At 45.3% G+C, this 16965-nt stretch overlaps 2 pseudogenes; one reads left to right on the forward strand and one right to left on the reverse strand.

Moving 5' to 3' along the window:
* Window positions 1-3968: 3968 nt before the first annotated feature.
* Window positions 3969-4174, reverse strand: LOC142270731 (U2 spliceosomal RNA; annotated as a pseudogene).
* A 12288-nt stretch (window positions 4175-16462) lies between these two features.
* LOC142270728 (U2 spliceosomal RNA) lies at window positions 16463-16669 on the forward strand (annotated as a pseudogene).
* Window positions 16670-16965: the final 296 nt, after the last annotated feature.

Below are 16965 nucleotides of genomic sequence, written 5' to 3' on the forward strand. Positions count from 1 at the left end.
ACAGGACTGGCAGGAAGCTCAGGACCAGGCACCTGCTGTCCGCCTGGTCAAGACTCTAGTGGAACAGGGTTCTGCTGGGATAGACCCTGCTGCCCCTGCCGAAGCCCAACGTCTGTGGCAAGAACGGACCCGGCTATACCTACACCAGGGGAAGTTGTATCGCGAGCTGATTAATCCAAAGACTCACGAGAAGATCCGCCAGCTGGTGATTCCCCAGGCTAACGTGCCCACCGTCCTGCAAGCATACCATGATGGTGCAGTGCACTTCGGGTGGAAGAAGCTAGAGATGTTGTTAAGAGAGCGGTTCTATTGGAGTGGAATGCGGGAATCTGTGGAGGCCTGGTGCCGAGAATGTGGCCCTTGCGCATTGAGAAGGAAGGACGAGGTCAGCCAGAAGGCACCCCTACACCCGATCATTACACACCAACCGCTGGAGCTGGTTGCCCTTGACCATGTAAAGCTCACCCCCAGCCGAAGTGGGTACACCTACGCTCTGACCATCGTAGACCACTACTCGAGGTTCCTGGTGGTTGTCCCAGTTAAGGACTTAACCGGCCGCACCGCTGCTAAGGCTTTCCAGGCTTATTTCTGTTGACCGCATTGGTACCCGGAGAGGGTGCTTACCGACCAGGGTCCGGCCTTTGAAGCAGAGGTATTCCAGGAATTCTGCCAGTTGTACGGCTGCAAGAAAATCCGGACCACGCCTTACCACGCCCAAACCAATGGCATTTGTGAAAAGATGAACCACTTGGTCCTGGGCCTCCTCAAGACGTTACCACTGGAAGAGCGGAACCTGTGGCTGGAGAAGCTACCTGACCTGGTCGATATGTACAACAACATCCCTTCCAGCTCTACGAAATGCACTCCAGCATACCTGATGAGAGCTCGTCCCGGCCAGCTACCAGTGGATCTGGAAATGGGCTTGGAAGCTTCAGAAGCACTCCTGTCGACAGCTGAATGGGACACTCGGCGGAGGACACAGTACCGACAGGTCCAGGAGTATGTTGAAAAGAACTTGTGCCGGAGTCGGGGACAACAGGAGCAGTGCTTCAACAAGAAGGCGCCTGCCGGTTCCTTCCAACCTGGGGATGTAGTGCTGAAGCGGAAAAGAAGGGCCCACAAGCTGGATGATCAATGGGAAAAAACCCCGTATGTAGTCCAGCCCACAGGATGGGAGAATGGGAAGGCCTACCAGATCAGCCGTGACCAGGGGGGGACTTTGGCCACGGTTTCCCGAGACCACCTGAAGAAGTGCCCACCAGCATTGAGAGTAGCGGATGAGGCTCCAGTTCCCAGTCCAGTGGAGAAGGAAAAAGAGGTAATCCACACCATGATGGGTGATTTTCCAGCAGACTGGCCTACACAGAACGGTGCGGTGATCCTTCCAGTGATACTGTTCCCACAACCCGTGGATGAAGAAATGATGGAAACGGTTAACCGCGAGCCAGTGCCCAGGGATGTACCTGTACCCAGCTCCCCTACGCCTCCGCCTGCCCCACATGATAGCAGGGAGGAGGAACTGACTGTTCCCTCTGCCCCACTGCCTGTCACCACTGACACCGGACCCCGAAGGTCCACTCGCCCCAACCTAGGTAGACCCCCACTTAGGTACAGGGAAACTACTCTTTAAAAGGGGGGGGGCTTTATGTGTTGAGTGTACCAGTTTGAAAGTTTTAAATGATAAGTAAAGATGATCAACCAAAGAAGTTTACCTGATTGAACCGTGATTAAACCGGCCGTTGCCGGCAACTGTTGCCCCCGTAGGGACTGTGCAACCATTGCGTAAGGAACTGCTTACGGACAAGCCCGAGAACTTGCAGGGCAACCACAAACTTAGTGCAATGTAAATAAAAATGTTTGCTGGCTTGACACCGTTACCACCTCCGGAGAGGCTGATTTGGGAGGATGGTCCTGGAGGAAAGGGATGGCCTAGGCCCGCCACTACCGTAACCGGTGGCGATCCTCCGGGGGTTCAGGGGTCCCCTTGGACGTGGGCCCCCTGAAAGACACAGAACCCGCTCGGGCAACTTGGTGCTGGACTGGGGTCAAGGGGTGCTGCCCGCTTCTTAGGGGCAGCATCAGGGCCAGGTTGTTTGGGTGGGAGAAGAGCGGAAGCTGTACCGTTGTAAAATGTTTATGATGCTTTTACATGTTTTACCGTTTTATTCTTTTTCAGTTGTGAAAATAAAACCGGTGATGGACGGGCAGCCCGCGGACGGTCTGCATTTTACTATAGGGGAATGTGGCGCCCTGGACAAGCCAGGTCGTCACAGGTACTACACCAACACACTCTACACTCCGGCTAGGCACACCGAAGCTAAACACAAATCCTAGTTGCCTTCCTCCAGGGGCTGATGTCCACACCAGGGGGTGGGCCAGGCGGTTGATCCCACCCACCGAGGAGTTCACAGTCCTGGAGGCGGGAAAAGGAGTCAGATTAGAGATCAGTTTTGGAGTTAGAGAAGTGAAGAGGAGAGGAGACTGACCGTGTCCGGGTGTGTGGCCCGGGCACTCAGCAAGGTTGGCAGACGGTGGTGACCTTCTGCAGGAGAGGCTGATTGGAGTGAACCGTACGGACCGGGGATGGGCGGTGGCCCGCCGGTACCAGATCGGGGAGTGAAGAGAAGCCAGCACCATCCGGCAGGGCCTACGGACCCCGACCAGGCTAGGAGTCGCCGTAAAACCGGTCAAATCCGTTAGCGACAGGAACCTCCAGGGTTTCCCAGCAGTCAAGACCCGATTGAAGGCAACAGCTCACACCGTAGAGGGAAGCACAGTCACCGCCAAGGCTACAGTTCCCAGGGCCAGAGCCTGCGGGCAAAAGGGGCTCCCTCAGCATCCATCCAAGCTGGGGAGCGGGTTACCGGTGGGAAGCCCGCTAGATTTTTGGGGAATAAAAGGGGTCCAACACCACATCCCCACAGGTGCACACCCACCCATCAAAGAGAGCTATAAGCCAATACCACCTTCACATTGCCAGTGTACCAAGGACATGTTGAGCAACATGAAGGCGGCTGGGGTTATCCGTGACAGTTGTAGCCTTTGGGCAGCTCTGTTGATCCTGTTAAAAAAGAAGGACGGCACCACTCCCCGTATTGAGGAATCGCTAGCTGCATTGAGAACTGCAAATTATTTTTCTACCCTTGATCTCACTAGTCACTATTGGCAAGTGTCCGTTGCTGAGGCAGACCGGGAGTAGACCGCCTTCGCCACCCCTATGGGTCTCTGCGAGTTCAAAAGCATGCCCTTCGAGCTGTGCAATGCGCCAGGAACCTTCCAGAGGCTGATGGAATGCTGCTTGGGACAAGATTTTAGGGTGTATAAAAAGGGAGATTAGATCCCGTGATCCCAACGTATTGTTACACCTCTATAAATCACTTGTAAGGCTACATCTGGAATATGGGAACCAGTTTTGGGCTCCACATTTTAATAAGGACATTCAGAAGTTAGAGTCAGTTCAAAGGTGGGCAACTAGACTACTACAAGGAATGGAAGGCCTCCCATATGATGACAAGTTGAAAAAGTTATTAAGTGATTATTGGCTGCAATGGGGCTTTCTGGCTGGTGCCAGCCTCTCTTCTTAGCACACAGGAACCACAATCCCTACACCATGCTTCAATGGATTCTCTCATCCCAGCCCAGTAAAACTACATATTTTACACAGTCATAAGCAGCCAAAAGGGATCTATTCTATTCAATTGCAAATGATCTAGATAAGACTGAGAATAAGATACTGCACGGGACATAGCAGAGTTGGTCAAGTTGAGTGGAGATGAGTTTGCTATTTGGCACAGCTTTTTGCATCAATAAAGCAAGTAAAAGGTGTGAAAGATAAAAAAAAGGGTGAAAGTGTGAAAAGTGAATTGGCCAAATTGAGGTGCATATAAAGTTTTTGCTTTCTTTCAATTCACTAATGGGGCTCATTTGAATCAGGTGAATTGAGTTCTGCTTTTGGAAACTGGGTTAAGAAGGGGTACACCGGTCCTGGAGGTACTGCAATACCAGGTCAATGCGTGCAGTGGACAGAGCAAGATTTTTTCCATCTCCTTGTTCTAAAAATCCATTTAATATATGGTCCCCAGAGAGGGGACGTATCAGATATTAAACTGATAAGAACAGATTTAATTGTTTTTTTTTCTGTTTATCAGTAGGACTTCAAAATAACAAAGGTGATCGCCTCCCGTTGCCTGGGAACCGTCCAGGCACAAGAGGGCTATGTGTCACCAGAAGGCGCACACACTTCCTCAAGGCCGGCAGACGTGCAATCCCAGGCACCTTCCAGTACCGACCAAGGTAGCGTCCTCCGAAACTACACTTGATCTTAGCCAAAAGGCCGAGAAGCTATAACCCGAATTGGTTACGGCCTTGAGTGGCACCCTGGCCTATACCGGACACATCTTAGGGAGAGGGAGACAAACCCACGCCTACAGAAGACATTTTGTCACCCAAGCCAACCCTTGAAAAGGCTGTTTTGCAGAGCAAAAACAAGAAGAATGGTGCTTTTTGCAGCCGCCGCCCACTGCAATGAATCTGAATAACTCCTCCTTTTGGACACAAGCACCTCCCCTCCCCCTTGCAGTCTTTCCAATTCATGATACAAAAAGACGGACGGACAGGACAGGACAGGACAGGCTGCCTGACTTTCCGTCACTGCCACCCTTTGCCATCCTTGCCCGTAGAAAGCCCTTTCATCATCCCCAAACCCTAATCTTTTCCCTTCCCTTCCCAGATGCGTCTCACTCCCTTTCATTAGGAAGTGAGCGCAGCCTTTTCTCCGTTCTGCACATGCGCGACGTTAAACACAAATGCGCAGGCGTGCGTTCCATTACCCTCACTGCATTCCACTCCCATACAGGAAGTGGGCGCAGCTATTACTACGGTCGCACATAAAAGAACCCACGGCCACCACTGCACATAGCTGACTCCACCACAGGACACCCACTTCTACACCAACGCAGGTAAGACAGGATCGGCACCTCTATGCTCCCGTTACAATCAGGCTCAGTCACCATGTGATAACGCTCTCAACTCTTTAGTTGCAGGCTCCCCTTGCTTCACCTCCACTGGCTGTGCTGCCATTTCCTCTCCCACCTGGAAGGTATACTTTATTCCACTATTTTCCTGTTTCTCTCTTCCCCCTTTTCCCATAACCTACTTTTATCTGCATTTGTGGGGTATCTATATGCTATTTACATCATAGTTTTATTCATTAATATGGAAGGGAAGAGTGCCCATGAGAGTGTTGAACTGCGGAGAGCAAGAGATTAAGCTGCTCCGATTTGCCACCATTGATAAGCTGTTCTCAGTAGATACACATGCTATCCAAACAGCAGCATCCACCATTGCTTCAGCCCACCCATTCAGTGACAGCTCACCAAGTCAGCCAGAGGAGTGGTGTAAGGAATTACACGTAGGCACTGACTCCACACCTTCACATCACAAGAAGGGGGTCTACAGGCTAGTGCAAGAATACGAGCAAGTCTTCAGCAAACATCCGCTAGACTTTTGAAGAATAAAAGGGGTCAAACACTACATCCCCACAAGTGCACACCCACCCATCAAAGAGAGATATAAGCCAAAACTACCTGCACATTACCAGTGTACCAAGGACATGTTGAGCAACATGAAGGAGGCTGGGGTTATCCGTGACAGTTGTAGCCTCTGGGCAGCTCCGTTGGTCCTGTTAAAGAAGAAGGACAGCACCACTCCCCTGTATTGAGGAATAGCTAGCTGCATTGAGAACTGCAAATTATTTTTCTACCCTTGATCTCACTAGTCGCTATTGGCAAGTGTCCGTTGCTGAGGCAGACCGGGAGAAGACCGCCTTTGCCACCCCGATGGGTCTCTGCGAGTTCAAAAGCATGCCCTTCGAGCTGTGCAATTTGCCAGGAACCTTCCAGAGGCTGATGGAATGCTGCTTGGGACACCGAAACTTTGAAACGGTACTGCTATACCTTTATGATGTTATTGTTTATTCTAAAGCAAACAAGATTTTAGGGTGTATAAAAAGGGAGATTAGATCCGGTGATCCCAACGTATTGTTACCCCTCTATAAATCACTTGTAAGGCCACATCTGGAATATGGGGTAAAGTCCTGAGCAGGTTGATAACCATTGGTTTGAGCATGGTAGGGTGTAGTGCGCATCTTCCTGCATCGGTAAAAGCTGCAGAAGTCCTTGAAGATTTCCGCTTCAAAGGCTGTGCCTTGATCTGTGAGGACTCTCTCTGAGTAGCCATGAGGTCTGCATAAGTGTGCTTGGAAGACCTTCGCTGCAGTATGGGCCATTAGATCTTTGACTTGTACCACAACCATAAATCTCGAGTAGTTGTCTACCATCGTAAGTGCATACGTGAGCTCGCCTCGATATTCTGCAACAAAACTCCCTTTTTCGATTTCAGTTTCAGCAAACACTCCTCTTCCTGTAGAAAATATTTATCATTACCTAAGACAGTCATTCTAATGCATGACAATATTAAGGCAATTTAGTTAAAACTTGTTTTAACTCACCTTTAAGGGGATTGATGTATTTCATGGTCAATCCAGGTTTGTCAGTGATGGCACTGACATAATGTATGGCGTCTTTTTCGGGCGTTATCCTTTGCCTTTTCATTGTGAAAATCCAGTTGCCTATATCAAAGCAAATTCTACTACTTGTAAAGTATGCAGAAAATGAAATGTAGAACATATAACATCAACTGCTTAGGAACGCATCATAGGTTAGTACTTAAAAGGATATTGTCATGTTCTAGTCATAATGCAAGCTGGACATTTTTCATGTTACCCTGTAATCGCCGGCCTGTTCTAATGCTCACAAGCCAAGATATAGGCTCAGCTGCTAAGGCTTCCCTCTGCCTTCTGAATGAAACTTGAATATGTCTGGGTCACTGTGTATATAGCAGGTGCTCAGAAAAAATAAGAGTCAATTCAATAGAAATAGCTCTGGCACACTATAGTGATCAATAACGTAAGAAAAGAACTCTTGGAATGCTGAAAATTCTTTATTTGTGCAAAAGGATAATTCATCCAACGTTTCGACCTTGTTTTTAGGTCTTTATCAAGGATAAAGTTATCTAAGATCATAAAGGGTTACAAAACCATATAAACACGTAATTAGTACATAGTACAACATAACAGTACAATATATTGCTACTTGAGAGTACAATGGGTCAAATGACCATGATGCACATACAAAAAATTTTTCCAAAGCCATAGTGAAAACATTTGTACTGAGGAAAGAAAATTTCCACATGACCTATCTGGAGAAACATTCTGGATCAAACAACCAAAAATAGTCAAGCAGGTAAATACACACCTATATGGATAACAGGATGATATGTGTTCAATTGTATAGCGTCATTGCCATTAAGGTACAAATGGAAAACTTGCAATCCTATATAGTGAAGGAAATGAACACATATCATATCAAAGAACACAGGAACATGGGTGTGAGAAAAACCTCAATGTTTATACTTTGTTCTTTATAATGGTGTGAACATGTATATGTCTCAGTACCTTATGCACTTGAGAATTCTAGTGAGTAGATCATGAAAGCCTATTTCAGAACTGGAATCGGTAAATAATTGTAGGTGGAATCTAAATGAAAAGATGGTACAAGTGTTATCATGACACGTGGGCTATAACACAATGGACCGTGTGACAAAGAAGAAAGGAGAGAAAGAAGAGGAAGAAAATGCAACTACCTGTAACATTACGTGATAGTCACTGGTAAGTATCACTTGACAATTCAAGTGAAAAAGGATTCCTTTATTAAAGGGTTCTCAGTCGCCTCAGGATCATGAAATACTAGGGTAAATGATATGAGAATGGGTAAGAAGCACCACTAAAGGAAATATGAGATGCAGGACATATATCTATAAACCCCTGAACTACATGATAGAAATAAAAAGAAGAAAAAAGAAAAAAAAGAAGAAAGAAGAAGAACACATAGAATGCGGAAAGAGAATGGGTACAACTACCTGAGTTACTGCAGGGAGGCCCCTGGTTGGTATTGTGAGGGTTAGTGGAATTCCTTCACTGAAGGGTTCTCAGTTGCCTCAGGTTCGTGAAAAATGCTATAGACAAATAATGCCCGGAGAAAAGGGGTTCATATACAGCAAATAATGGTAATACAAGGTACATGTGTCACATGTAATAGTATATATATATATATTGTACTAAGCTCTACACCAGAAATAGAAAGTAGTCCCTCTGCCTTCTGTCTAGGTGCCCTGAGTTATGTCCTGTAAACTGTCACAGGGACCCAGACACACATGTGTAGTAGGGGAATATCCCTGCTGAGATGCCAGTGCTAGAGCACTCGTTTGCTGTGGAGTTGAACGCTATGTGAGCAGTTCTTACCTTCAATGAGCAGAAGTCTCTTTTTTCAGATTTCAATATCTCTGTGGGTATCTGGCAGAAATATGGAATACTCTTTACTGCTAAGACCCTGTACACCACTCCCACTAAAGGGGGCTTTACACGCTGCGACATCGCTAATGCGGAGTCGTTGGGGTCACGGAATTTGTGACGCACATCCGGCCGCATTAGCGATGTTGCTGCGTGTGACACCGATGAGCGATTTTGCATCACTGCAAAAACGTGCAAAATCGCTCATCGGTGACATGGGTCTCCATTCTCGATTATCGTTACTGCAGCAGTAACGATGTAGTTCGTCGCTCCTGCGGCAGCACACATCGCTCCGTGTGACACCGCAGAAACGAGGAACCTCTCCTTACCTGCCTCCCAGCCGCTATGAGGAAGGAAGGAGGTGGGCGGGATGTTCCGGCCACTCATCTCCGCCCCTCCGCTGCTATTGGGCGGTCGCTCAGTGACGTCGCTGTGACGCCGCACGGACCGCCCCCTTAGAAAGGAGGCGGTTCGCCGGTCACAGCGACGTCGCCGGGCAGGTAAGTATGTGTGACGGGTCTGGTCGGTGTTGTGCAGCATGGGCAGCGATTTGCCCGTGTCGCGCAACAGATGGGGGCGGGTATCCACACTAGCGATATCGGGACCGATATCGCAGTGTGTAAAGTAGCCTTTAATAAACTGTGTAAAGGATTTTAAGTAAAAATCCACAATAAACCAGCGCTAGATGGGTTTTTATAATTTTATTAATAGACCACAAATAAAAAATTTTTTGCTATCCTTGTTTCAAGACAGAGTATTTGATAATATACAATACACTGATTATTACTAAAACCAAGGACCACATAAAACAAGGACCACATAAAATAAAAAATGAAAGTAATGAGAATAAAATTCTTTTGTATAACCAATTAACTTCGAGGTGATACAATATTCACATTGATTTAGTTTTACCAGTCTAATGTAATGCCCCGGCCGGTGGCATATATTTTGTTTGGTTAATAATTTAGACTTATACAATGAAAGATGTACTATACCACCCCTGGCTAACTTACAAGTTTTAAGTTGTACAATATAAGTTTGCGACGTTATATTCACCCCCAGGGCCTGGGGGAATAAACCTCATAACAACTTGACCGCAAAAAACACCCCGGATTTCTCCGTTGATTAGGCTGGAACCGCTATGTACAGGATTGACCTGTTAGACTTCCAGAGCGGACGTTTTGAGGCCAGTGGCCGCGACTAGTGCTGGCTCTGGGGGAGATGTATGGTTACCGACATCCCTCTTTACAGAGCCTTTATAACACTTCACAAGGCCACAAACCAGCCGGTCCCGTATTCTCCCAAATGTACTTTCGAAATCAAGCAGTACGAAGCCACTGAAAGCACCAAGATGTTGGCTGCGGACAACAATAAGATCAGCGGTAACTACTCAGCCTCTCCAGCGGGCAGTCCAGACCGTATCCAGTGTCAGCTGACTGATTCCACACAGGAGGAAGTTGCTTGGCAGGTTAGCACCACACAAGGCTCCGATCCGCTTCCAAACGAGCAATGCAGAACCGCTGGAGGTACCAATGTATCCTGGTTGCAGACAAAGGAAATGTCAGCGGTAACCTCTCAACCTCTCCAGCAGGCAATCCGTACCGTGTCCAGTGGAAGCCGGTTGATTCCACATGAGGGAGAGATTACTTGGCAGGTTATCACCGCACAGGTGAGGTAGGCAAAAACAGAGTCCTGATCCGACGCGCGTTTCGGGGGCGTGTAACGGCCCCCTTCCTCAAGGATAACTCAGCTGTTGCCTAGAGCACTATTTATGCATATATTTAATTGGTTATAATTTGCATAAAATTAAACAATGTTTAAATTCAACCAACATTCAATGACCACTACATATATCAATTTGTGAAAGACCGTTCATAATAGCCATATAATATAATTATGTGCAAAGATTTTTCTAAAGGTTTTTCTAAAAAGACCTATATATAGCCTTGCTTGTATCATCATATACTGGGAAGACAATGTGTATATATGCATATGCTTTTTTTCAACAATAAATTTAACAAAAGGACATCATAAAGGTGTAATATAAATTTGCTATAATATGAAAAGCCCCTTATATCTACATCAACCTTGGGCAAGTGAAGCACCAATTTTAATATATATTATGCATATATACACATATATCTCCATGACAATCGCTTTTTTTTTTTTTTTTTTTTCCTTCTCTCCGTATTATTATCAGTACCTATTACTCCTCTACCTATAAAAATATAAATTAATTAAAAGCAAACAGTTCTATATCATTATTGAGTCCATATGGTTTCAAGGTGTTCAATTCAAAAATCCATTGGCTTTCTGCTCGTGACATTTTTTTAATGAAATCGCCACCTCTCCAATCCTTAGTTATTTTTTGTACGCCCCATACTTGGGATCCTTTAAAGGACCCTCCATGTTTTAACACATAATGTCTGGATAGGGGGTGCTTAGTACATTTATTTTTAACACTTCTAATGTGCTCACCCACCCTTTTCCATAGGGGTCTAATAGTTCTCCCAATGTATTTTTTCTGACAGGGACATTGAATGCAATATACTACTCCCTTTGATTGACATGTAATAAATTCTCTAATCATGACTTCTGACTGCCCCTGTAAGAAGGATTTCCGTGAAATATTTTTTGTATTCTTACATACTATACAGCTTTTGCATGGAAAAAAACCTTTCAGGCCAAATAATCCTCCCTTATTAGGTGCTGTAAGATTACGTATGGTGGGTGCCACTAAATTGCCAATATTGTTTGCCTTCCTATATATGAATATAACGTCGCAAACTTATATTGTACAACTTAAAACTTGTAAGTTAGCCAGGGGTGGTATAGTACATCTTTCATTGTATAAGTCTAAATTATTAACCAAACAAAATATATGCCACCGGCCAGGGCATTACATTAGACTGGTAAAACTAAATCAATGTGAATATTGTATCACCTCGAAGTTAATTGGTTATACAAAAGAATTTTATTCTCATTACTTTCATTTTTTATTTTATGTGGTCCTTGTTTTATGTGGTCCTTGGTTTTAGTAATAATCAGTGTATTGTATATTATCAAATACTCTGTCTTGAAACAAGGATAGCAAAAAAATTTTTATTTGTGGTCTATTAATAAAATTATAAAAACCCATCTAGCGCTGGTTTATTGTGGATTTTTACTTAAAATCCTTTACACAGTTTATTAAAGGCTACTTTACACACTGCGATATCGGTCCCGATATCGCTAGTGTGGATACCCGCCCCCATCTGTTGCGCGACACGGGCAAATCGCTGCCCATGCTGCACAACACCGACCAGACCCGTCACACATACTTACCTGCCCGGCGACGTCGCTGTGACCGGCGAACCGCCTCCTTTCTAAGGGGGCGGTCCGTGCGGCGTCACAGCGACGTCACTGAGCGACCGCCCAATAGCAGCGGAGGGGCGGATATGAGTGGCCGGAACATCCCGCCCACCTCCTTCCTTCCTCATAGCGGCTGGGAGGCAGGTAAGGAGAGGTTCCTCGTTTCTGCGGTGTCACACGGAGCGATGTGTGCTGCCGCAGGAGCGACGAACTACATCGTTACTGCTGCAGTAACGATAATCGAGAATGGAGACCCATGTCACCGATGAGCGATTTTGCACGTTTTTGCAGCGATGCAAAATCGCTCATCGGTGTCACACGCAGCAACATCGCTAATGCGGCCGGATGTGCGTCACAAATTCCGTGACCCCAACGACTCCGCATTAGCGATGTCGCAGCGTGTAAAGCCCCCTTTAGTGGGAGTGGTGTACAGGGTCTTAGCAGTAAAGAGTATTCCATATTTCTGCCAGATACCCACAGAGATATTGAAATCTGAAAAAAGAGACTTCTGCTCATTGAAGGTAAGAACTGCTCACATAGCGTTCAACTCCACAGCAAACGAGTGCTCTAGCACTGGCATCTCAGCAGGGATATTCCCCTACTACACATGTGTGTCTGGGTCCCTGTGACAGTTTACAGGACATAACTCAGGGCACCTAGACAGAAGGCAGAGGGACTACTTTCTATTTCTGGTGTAGAGCTTAGTACAATATATATATATACTATTACATGTGACACATGTACCTTGTATTACCATTATTCGCTGTATATGAACCCCTTTTCTCCGGGCATTATTTGTCTATAGCATTTTTCACGAACCTGAGGCAACTGAGAACCCTTCAGTGAAGGAATTCCACTAACCCTCACAATACCAACCAGGGGCCTCCCTGCAGTAACTCAGGTAGTTGTACCCATTCTCTTTCCGCATTCTATGTGTTCTTCTTCTTTCTTCTTTTTTTTCTTTTTTCTTCTTTTTATTTCTATCATGTAGTTCAGGGGTTTATAGATATATGTCCTGCATCTCATATTTCCTTTAGTGGTGCTTCTTACCCATTCTCATATCATTTACCCTAGTATTTCATGATCCTGAGGCGACTGAGAACCCTTTAATAAAGGAATCCTTTTTCACTTGAATTGTCAAGTGATACTTACCAGTGACTATCACGTAATGTTACAGGTAGTTGCATTTTCTTCCTCTTCTTTCTCTCCTTTCTTCTTTGTCACACGGTCCATTGTGTTATAGCCCACGTGTCATGATAACACTTGTACCATCTTTTCATTTAGATTCCACCTACAATTATTTACCGATTCCAGTTCTGAAATAGGCTTTCATGATCTACTCACTAGAATTCTCAAGTGCATAAGGTACTGAGACATATACATGTTCACACCATTATAAAGAACAAAGTATAAACATTGAGGTTTTTCTCACACCCATGTTCCTGTGTTCTTTGATATGATATGTGTTCATTTCCTTCACTATATAGGATTGCAAGTTTTCCATTTGTACCTTAATGGCAATGACGCTATACAATTGAACACATATCATCCTGTTATCCATATAGGTGTGTATTTACCTGCTTGACTATTTTTGGTTGTTTGATCCAGAATGTTTCTCCAGATAGGTCATGTGGAAATTTTCTTTCCTCAGTACAAATGTTTTCACTATGGCTTTGGAAAAATTTTTTGTATGTGCATCATGGTCATTTGACCCATTGTACTCTCAAGTAGCAATATATTGTACTGTTATGTTGTACTATGTACTAATTACGTGTTTATATGGTTTTGTAACCCTTTATGATCTTAGATAACTTTATCCTTGATAAAGACCTAAAAACAAGGTCGAAACGTTGGATGAATTATCCTTTTGCACAAATAAAGAATTTTCAGCATTCCAAGAGTTCTTTTCTTACGTTATTGATCACTATAGTGTGCCAGAGCTATTTCTATTGAATTGACTCTTATTTTTTCTGAGCACCTGCTATATACACAGTGACCCAGACATATTCAAGTTTCATTCAGAAGGCAGAGGGAAGCCTTAGCAGCTGAGCCTATATCTTGGCTTGTGAGCATTAGAACAGGCCGGCGATTACAGGGTAACATGAAAAATGTCCAGCTTGCATTATGACTAGAACATGACAATATCCTTTTAAGTACTAACCTATGATGCGTTCCTAAGCAGTTGATGTTATATGTTCTACATTTCATTTTCTGCATACTTTACAAGTAGTAGAATTTGCTTTGATATAGGCAACTGGATTTTCACAATGAAAAGGCAAAGGATAACGCCCGAAAAAGACGCCATACATTATGTCAGTGCCATCACTGACAAACCTGGATTGACCATGAAATACATCAATCCCCTTAAAGGTGAGTTAAAACAAGTTTTAACTAAATTGCCTTAATATTGTCATGCATTAGAATGACTGTCTTAGGTAATGATAAATATTTTCTACAGGAAGAGGAGTGTTTGCTGAAACTGAAATCGAAAAAGGGAGTTTTGTTGCAGAATATCGAGGCGAGCTCACGTATGCACTTACGATGGTAGACAACTACTCGAGATTTATGGTTGTGGTACAAGTCAAAGATCTAATGGCCCATACTGCAGCGAAGGTCTTCCAAGCACACTTATGCAGACCTCATGGCTACTCAAAGAGAGTCCTCACAGATCAAGGCACAGCCTTTGAAGCGGAAATCTTCAAGGACTTCTGCAGCTTTTACCGATGCAGGAAGATGCGCACTACACCCTACCATGCTCAAACCAATGGTTATCAACCTGCTCAGGACTTTACCCCATATTCCAGATGTGGCCTTACAAGTGATTTATAGAGGGGTAACAATACGTTGGGATCACCGGATCTAATCTCCCTTTTTATACACCCTAAAATCTTGTTTGCTTTAGAATAAACAATAACATCATAAAGGTATAGCAGTACCGTTTCAAAGTTTCGGTGTCCCAAGCAGCATTCCATCAGCCTCTGGAAGGTTCCTGGCAAATTGCACAGCTCGAAGGGCATGCTTTTGAACTCGCAGAGACCCATCGGGGTGGCAAAGGCGGTCTTCTCCCGGTCTGCCTCAGCAACGGACACTTGCCAATAGCGACTAGTGAGATCAAGGGTAGAAAAATAATTTGCAGTTCTCAATGCAGCTAGCTATTCCTCAATACAGGGGAGTGGTGCTGTCCTTCTTCTTTAACAGGACCAACGGAGCTGCCCAGAGGCTACAACTGTCACGGATAACCCCAGCCTCCTTCATGTTGCTCAACATGTCCTTGGTACACTGGTAATGTGCAGGTAGTTTTGGCTTATATCTCTCTTTGATGGGTGGGTGTGCACTTGTGGGGATGTAGTGTTTGACCCCTTTTATTCTTCAAAAGTCTAGCGGATGTTTGCTGAAGACTTGCTCGTATTCTTGCACTAGCCTGTAGACCCCCTTCTTGTGATGTGAAGGTGTGGAGTCAGTGCCTACGTGTAATTCCTTACACCACTCCTCTGGCTGACTTGGTGAGCTGTCACTGAATGGGTGGGCTGAAGCAATGGTGGATGCTGCTGTTTGGATAGCATGTGTATCTACTGAGAACAGCTTATCAATGGTGGCAAATCGGAGCAGCTTAATCTCTTGCTCTCCGCAGTTCAACACTCTCATGGGCACTCTTCCCTTCCATATTAATGAATAAAACTATGATGTAAATAGCATATAGATACCCCACAAATGCAGATAAAAGTAGGTTATGGGAAAAGGGGGAATAGAGAAACAGGAAAATAGTGGAATAAAGTATACCTTCCAGGTGGGAGAGGAAATGGCAGCACAGCCAATGGAGGTGAAGCAAGGGGAGCCTGCAACTAAAGAGTTGAGAGCGTTATCACATGGTGACTGAGCCTGATTGTAACGGGAGCATAGAGGTGCCGATCCTGTCTTACCTGCGTTGGTGTAGAAGTGGGTGTCCTGTGGTGGAGTCAGCTATGTGCAGTGGTGGCCGTGGGTTCTTTTATGTGCGACCGTAGTAATAGCTGCGCCCACTTCCTGTATGGGAGTGGAATGCAGTGAGGGTAATGGAACGCACGCCTGCGCATTTGTGTTTAACGTCGCGCATGTGCAGAACGGAGAAAAGGCTGCGCTCACTTCCTAATGAAAGGGAGTGAGACGCATCTGGGAAGGGAAGGGAAAAGATTAGGGTTTGGGGATGATGAAAGGGCTTTCTACGGGCAAGGATGGCAAAGGGTGGCAGTGACGGAAAGTCAGGCAGCCTGTCCTGTCCTGTCCTGTCCGTCCGTCTTTTTGTATCATGAATTGGAAAGACTGCAAGGGGGAGGGGAGGTGCTTGTGTCCAAAAGGAGGAGTTATTCAGATTCATTGCAGTGGGCGGCGGCTGCAAAAAGCACCATTCTTCTTGTTTTTGCTCTGCAAAACAGCCTTTTCAAGGGTTGGCTTGGGTGACAAAATGTCTTCTGTAGGCGTGGGTTTGTCTCCCTCTCCCTAAGATGTGTCCGGTATAGGCCAGGGTGCCACTCAAGGCCGTAACCAATTCGGGTTATAGCTTCTCGGCCTTTTGGCTAAGATCAAGTGTAGTTTCGGAGGACGCTACCTTGGTCGGTACTGGAAGGTGCCTGGGATTGCACGTCTGCCGGCCTTGAGGAAGTGTGTGCGCCTTCTGGTGACACATAGCCCTCTTGTGCCTGGATGGTTCCCAGGCAACGGGAGGCGATCACCTTTGTTATTTTGAAGTCCTACTGATAAACAGAAAAAAAAAAAAATTAAATCTGTTCTTATCAGTTTAATATCTGATACGTCCCCTCTCTGGGGACCATATATTAAATGGATTTTTAGAACAAGGAGATGGAAAAAATCTTGCTCTGTCCACTCCACGCATTGACCTGGTATTGCAGTACCTCCAGGACCGGTGCACCCCTTCTTAACCCAGTTTCCAAAAGCAGAGCTCAATTCACCTGATTCAAATGAGCCCCATTAGTGAATTGAAAGAAAGCAAAAACTTTATATGCACCTCAATTTGACCAATTCACTTTTCACACTTTCACCCTTTTTTTTATCTTTCACACCTTTTACTTGCTTTATTGATGCAAAAAGCTGTGCCAAATAGCAAACTCATCTCCACTCAACTTGACCAACTCTGCTATGTCCCGTGCAGTATCTTATTCTCAGTCTTATCTAGATCATTTGCAATTGAATAGAATAGATCCCTTTTGGCT

This window comes from Anomaloglossus baeobatrachus, unplaced genomic scaffold (assembly GCF_048569485.1).
Source record: "Anomaloglossus baeobatrachus isolate aAnoBae1 unplaced genomic scaffold, aAnoBae1.hap1 Scaffold_332, whole genome shotgun sequence".
Classification (NCBI taxonomy): Eukaryota; Metazoa; Chordata; class Amphibia; order Anura; family Aromobatidae; genus Anomaloglossus; species Anomaloglossus baeobatrachus.